This window comes from Apium graveolens, chromosome 6 (genome assembly GCF_009905375.1).
Source record: "Apium graveolens cultivar Ventura chromosome 6, ASM990537v1, whole genome shotgun sequence".
Lineage (NCBI taxonomy): Eukaryota > Viridiplantae > Streptophyta > Magnoliopsida > Apiales > Apiaceae > Apium > Apium graveolens.
The window spans coordinates 202,572,188-202,579,346 of NC_133652.1; the positions used below are offsets into that span (position 1 = coordinate 202,572,188).

The following is a 7,159-nucleotide window of genomic DNA, read 5'->3' on the forward strand; positions in this document are numbered from 1 at the left end:
CAGAAGTCTCGACTCCTCTTGTACCTCAAGGTACTAATTCTCTTACGTCTGTTCCATATATTACGCGCACTCCACCCCACAATATATATATTCCTCCCTCGTATATGCACCTTAATAATATGAACTCTGGTTTTCATAATGGAATGGGTAATCCTAATTTCAGTGCTAGTTTTGGAACACAGTATATATCTTCACCGCCACTATATACTGCTCCACCACTATATACCACGACACTCCCACTGACTACATCAATACCACTCAATACCCCACCCTATAGCTAAATGATTGTTCCTCCTTTTAACCCATTTACTTATCAACATCATAGTCAAACTCACAATCATTCAACTCCGCCATTAACCCCTCATGGGTTTACTAACCAAGCTACCTTCAATTTTAACCCAAAATTGGAGTTTCACAAGTTCAACGGCACTGATCCAAAAGGGTGGGTAATTAAGGCTGAACAATACTTTGAGTTTATCAGTATTGAGGAAAGTAGGAAGGTGAAGATGGCTGGTATGCACTTTGAGGGCAAGGCAAATGTGTGGTATAGATTTTACCAGGCTAACAGGGGGGTAGTTAATTGGAAAATTTTTGTAACTGATGTGATAACTAGATTTGAAAACCCAGAGAACAGGGATGTTCAAGACCTGTTCAATAAACTGAGACAAACCACCTCAGTGGCTGAGTATGAAGACAGCTTTGAAGAGCTGAGAGCTCTAGTAGACGCAAAACAGAAGGGGTTTATTGAAGATTATTTTGTATCTAGTTTTATCAGTGGCTTAAAAGACTCTATTAAGGGCACAGTGAGGATGTTTAGACCTCAAACTCTTCTAGATGCTATATATTTGGCTAAACAAGAAGAGGCAAGGGGACTCAATGTGGTATCTCATTCTCCTGTTAAGGTTAATGTGAATTAGGCTTCCAGCTGGGATTCTTCATTTTCTAAAATCTATGAACCTAAAACTGTACTGAAGAATACTATGAATACTCAAAACAAAACTAAATCCACTCTGAGTAGTAAAGAAATTTTGGAGAGAAGAGAGAAGGGTTTATGCTTCCACTGTGATGAGCAATATCATCCAGGGAAGCAATGCAAGTCTAAATTATACATGTTGTTGGGAGAAGAAGCAGTTATGATAGATGCAGAGCAAAAAAACATGGTGGATGAAATGGAGACATTACTACACACATCTGAAGAAACACAACTACCTGGGGAAATTTCCATCAATGTCATTGTTGGAAATAACTCAGCCAGCACAATAAGGTTACAAGGGAAATTCAAAGGAAAAAAACTGAATATCCTTGTTGATAGTGGTTCCACTCATAGGTTTATGGATGGAGGACTTATTAAGCAATTGGGATTAGTAGCAGAGGTGGAATTGCCACTAATGGTCACAGTGGATGATGGATCCAGAATATTGGTAGATTCCATTTGTAAGGGAGTTCACTATGAAATACAAGGCCAGAAATTCACTACAGACATGAGGCCCTTCAACTTGGGAGGGTCAGATGTAATTTTAGGTGTTGATTGGCTCAAAGCACATAGCCCGGTCACATTTGATTTCAACAAATGCAGCATCACATTACTCAAAGATGGTCTACCAGTAAAACTGCAAGGTGTCACATCTCATGGGAGCTTACAATTTATTTCTGGAAAAGGACTCAGCAAATTGATGAAGTCAAACAAGGGAATCACACAAGGATGCATATGCATGGTCACAGCTACTAAAATGGATATTGTTACAGGTAAGATCAGTGACCAACCACTACCCCTGAAAAACCTGATGCAGAACTATCAGTCTGTGTTTGAAGAACCTAAAGGGTTGCCCCCTATGAGACAGCAAGATCATAAAATTCCTCTATATCAAGATAGTAAACCTGTTAACCAGAGATGGTACAGAGTGCCATATATTCAGAAATTTGAAATAGAGAAATAGATAAAGGAAATGCTCAATTCTGGAGTAATTCAAGAAAGCACAAGCCCTTTTGCTTCACCCATAATCCTGGTAAAAAAAAGATGGAACATGGAGGATGTGTGTGGATTATCGAAAGCTAAATGACATCACTGTTAAGAATAAATACCCTATTCCACTCATTGATGAACTGCTAGATGAACTTAATGGAGCATGTTGGTTCACTAAATTGGATCTGAGGTCTGGTTATCACCAGATTAGGGTTGCAGATGAGGATGTCTATAAAACAGCCTTCAGAACTCACCAAGGCCTCTATGAGTTCAAAGTCATACCTTTTGGGCTTACTAATGCCCCGGCCTCCTTCCAGTCTTTGATGAATGCAGTGTTTAAAGATCGACTAAGGAAGTCAGTACTCGTGTTCTTTGATGACATACTAGTTTACAGCCAGACTTTTGAGGCTCATTTGAAACATTTGGAGGAGGTTTTGCAAAAATTGGTGGAGCATCAACTTTTTGCCAAGCTGAGTAAATGCGTGTTTGGACAGAGACAATTGGAATACTTGGGCCATATCATTTATGATCAGGGAGTTTCTACTGATCCTGACAAAGTTATTGCTTTGCAAGAATGGCCCATACCCAAGTCACTTAAACAACTGAGGGGATTCCTTGGGTTAACGGGCTACTACAGGAGATTTATTAAAGGGTATGGTGAGATAAGCAGGCCCCTTACACTATTATTGAAGAAAGGAATGTTTGGCTGGAATGATGCAGCAACTGTTGCATTCAACAAATTGAAATCTGCAATGACTAGTGCTCCCGTATTGGCACTACCTGGCTATAATCTCCCTTTTGTAGTCGAGACAGATGCAAGTGGCATGGGAGTGGGTGCTGTCCTTATGCAGCAAGGGAGACCTCTAGCATTCTTAAGTAAAAGTCTTACTCCAAAACAGCAAGGTATGTCCACTTATGAGAAGGAGCTTCTTGCATTGGTCATGGCCACTCAAAAATGACATACCTATTTACAAGGCCACCACTTTGTGATCAGAACTGACCACCGGTCCCTTAAATATCTACTGGAGCAAAGACTTTCAACTTTACTACAGCAAAAGTGGTTGGCAAGATTGATGGGGCTAGATTACGAGATTAAGTATAAAAAGGGCAAGGAAATTTTAGTGGCTGATGCATTGTCAAGGCTACATGAAAGCAAGCTACAGGGCAGTTTGCAAGAACTCACAACTGTGCAACTAGAATGGATTACAGACTTAAGTCAGAGTTATGACCAAGATTCTGATGCCCAGAATATCATTACTGGCCTAGCCGCAAAAGACGATAAATATGCAGGTTACAGTTTTTATAAAGGTATAATCAAGTTCCAAGGAAGGGTGTATATGGGTACACAAGGTGATGCCAAAACTAAAATCATGTGGGAATTACATGACAGCCCACATGGTGGCCACTCAGGTCAGGAAGCCACTTGGAAAAAGGTATCGCAATTCTTCTACTGGCCTCATATGAGGAAGGAGATTGTAGAGTATGTCAGTATGTGTGATCTTTGTCAGCGAGTTAAAGGAGGAAATCAATTGCCAGGAGGGTTATTACAGCCATTGCCAATCCCTACACAAATCTGGGAGGACATTTCTCTTGATTTCATTGAAGGGTTACCTAGGTCGGGTGATAAAGATTGCATCATGGTGGTGGTGGATAGGCTCACAAAGGTAGGACATTTTATACCACTCTCCCACCCTTTTTCTACTACTAGTGTTGCTCAAGCCTTCTTGGATCAAGTCTACAAGTTACATGGTATGCCAAGAACAATGATATCTGACAGAGACAAACTGTTTACAAGCCACTTCTGGAAAGAATTGTTCAAATCTGTTGGAACTAAACTCAACATGAGCACATCCTACCACCTTCAAACAGATGGCCAGACAGAAAGGTTAAACAGTTGCTTAGAACAATATTTGAGAGCTATGGTGGGACACAGACCAAAATCTTGGGTGAAATGGTTACCTCTTGCTGAATGGTGGTATAACTCCACCTACCATAGTGCTATTAAAATGAGCCCTCATGAGGCTCTCTATGGTACTAAGCCAAGACAGATGTGTATGGCTTCCACTCATAGATCCTCTAATGACTCTGTTAAGGACTTCCAAGTCAAGCGAGAAGCCATGAATCAGCTACTATGTGATTCCATCATTACTGCTCAACACAAATACAAGCACTATGCTGACACCAAAAGACAAGAGATTTCTTTACAGGTGGGAGATATGGTGTTCCTTAAGTTGCAGCCTTACAGACAACTGTCTGTTGCTATAAGAAGATACTTAAAACTCTCCCACAAGTACTTTGGTCCGTATAAAGTTCTGGAGAAGGTGGGCAAGGTGGCTTATAGGCTGGAATTACCTCAGGGAAGTGTTGTCCACCCAGTATTCCATGTGAGCTTACTAAAGAAAAAGGTGGGAACGAAGTACTCTGTTACAACTGAGTTGTCGAGGTTGGGCACAGAAGGTCAATTTCTGGTATATCCAACACATGTCTTAGATAGGAAGATCATCAAGAAAGGTAATGTTGCAGTCGTACAATGGCTCATCCAGTGGTCAAATTCAGTCCCAGAAGATGCAACTTGGGAACTGACAACTGTCATTCAGGAACAATATCCTGACTTCAATCATTGAGGACAAGAATTGTTTATGGAGGGAGCACTGTAACTAAATCAGCTGTATTTTCCACGTCAGCTATTTAGTTACCTATTTATATTTTATAAACTGTGTCGTTTTAGTAAGAATATCTCGGATCATGTGCATAACTCTTTGGAAGAGTCAACCGTTAGATTGTTGACACGTGTCCAGCCCATGTGGTGGGATTATATAAGGTTTAGGGAGTAGAGGAGAGCACCATTCTGAATCGTGAACCTTTTGTTTTGCTGTTACTTTACTGTTCTTCACTTTTATTATGATTTCCAGCTCATTTTCTTCTCTGTACCTTCAATTGATTTCAATTCTGTTCTTAGTTGTTTAAACTTCTGTTGATTATATTACTAGTTGGTTACAGGATAGTTATCCCTCTAATCGGGTAATTTTAATTTGTGGGGTTTAATTTTGAGGTATCATCTCCAAATTCAATTTGCATCTTGATTTAGTTTTTCCCTAATTCAATCTCATGTATTCTCTTTATAGTAATTTTTTGTTGCTCGTACAGATATTGATATAGATGTTAATTGTAAGCCTGGAGAAGCATTCAATTAGGTACATACTTCCTAGTTACTGGCTCACCCTTTCTATATACTCGCTATTTCTTCATATCTCAAAACCAAAAAGGATTAAGTAGTTTTTTCGTTGTAGTGTCTTATCACCAATTAAAAATTACTTGTAACTGAAAATCATTTTTCCTAATTTTCCTTTATTGTTTGTGTTTATATTTCAAAGTAAAAATTTTGCTAATACACTGTTTATTGAATTTATAATGTACCATTTTGTTGATTTTTATATACACTTTGTTTAAGTAGGTTGGTTTGTTTTTTAGACTATTTCTTATGAAAGTTGTTTTAGGTAAATTAAGTGATTATGTTTGTTTTTATGTTACCAGGATTATCGAGTAGGTCGCTAGGAATAAAGTTAAAACGCGATGAAAAAGAAAGTCTTGTTGTTGCTAGTCCAAGGTTTGCTGTTAGTTGATTATCAAATGCTTTGAGTAGTTTCGATATTTACCTCATACATGTATTGTTTGTTTCCTATTGATATTTGTTCTTGACATACAGAATGTTAGTTATTGGTGATGTGTTTGATTCCCATATATCTTGTTTTTATGTAAAATGCACCTGGATCATAATAGTCTTCATGTTTTCGGCCATGTTGCATTTGAGAAAATTAAGTGGAATTTAGAGTTGTTACTTGTTGAGTAATATTGAGTCGCGGATTGAATTCTTGTTGTTTAAAGAATTGCCATAAAGTTTACATTTTTAGTTTGCATAACGATGCAATCATCAATTGCTTAGTGCTTTGGAACATTAAGAAAGCCAAAAAGGGAAATCCACCTGTAATGTCAGTTGTACTGACTCCTGGGGTACCGTTGGACCTTTCTATTTTTTTATTCAGAAATTATATAATCTTTATAATATAATCTTTATAATCGTTTATTACCAATTATTTTGGATACAGATTGGTCCAATTTATAGACGCTTACGATCTAAATTTTGCCAGTCCTCATATTGGGGAGGTATGATATCTAATTATTTGTTAATAAATTGTTATTATTATTTATGCCTTTTTATTCTTGATGATCACATAGCTCAAAAAATTATATGTATGAGGTCAACGGATGAGTTGACAGAGTAGCTGGCACGACAGCTTCACTTTAATCTCGAGTCTTCTTACAACTTTTTCATGACAGCATTGCCTTTTCTGGGACTTAGTTAGCTTCTGGTATGGTGTAAATAAGTGCTATATTCTATTACTTGAATGTTACGTATTGCTTTATGTTCACACTTCAGTGTTTAGCGTGGGGATTCACTATTGATTTTGTAACTTAGGTATGTTTGAGTGGCTGAATTACTGGTTTTCTATTGACAGATTTGGATCTTTCCAGTATGAACAATATATTAGTATAATATCGTGAAACAAATTATCTTTTTTTCACTTGATGAATAATTTTTAAGTTCTTCTATGTTTTTTTCTTGGCTTTTACGAAAAAAAAATTAGTTTTACTTTCTTGTTTTTTGACAGTTTCTACTGGAGCTAAGATGAAGTAAAATAATGAATCTTGGAAATGTCACAAACAAATCAAATGAAGCTCTTTCAAGAGCTCACGGACTTGCGATGAATGCTGGAAATGTACTGCATATCGACATTATAGTTATACTTTAGAACATTTATTTAGGAGTTTATTTGAGCTATGTATTCAACTATGTTATTACTATGATAGCGTTCATGTTATGCATATTCATCCAATTTGTAAGGTACCGAGATATGCTGCTTGGGAATTGATCTCCTTGTATTAATTCATGAATTTTTATATATATTTATATTTTAAATTTAAATATTTGTCTATTTATTAATATATTTGTGGAAATTAAAGGAAAAACAAGCTAAAAAACTATTGAATATGAATTTTTAAAAATTATTTATGTGAGCCTCACCGATTTGAAAATCTATTCTGGAAATTATAAGAGCTTTTACAACACAGTAAAGGTGTTACTATAGAGTCTGAAAGATGTTGTATAGTTCTATAGTAACTAGAAATGCTATGTTG

At 37.1% G+C, this 7,159-nt stretch overlaps 1 long non-coding RNA gene across 1 annotated transcript; it reads left to right on the plus strand.

The window, feature by feature from the left end:
* Positions 1-4,538: 4,538 nt before the first annotated feature.
* Positions 4,539-6,947, plus strand: LOC141667575 (uncharacterized). The gene is made up of 4 exons (XR_012552666.1): positions 4,539-5,015; positions 5,111-5,157; positions 5,498-5,570; positions 6,634-6,947. It is a non-coding gene; the product is annotated as an uncharacterized LOC141667575 (long non-coding RNA).
* The last annotated feature ends 212 nt before the right edge of the window (positions 6,948-7,159 follow it).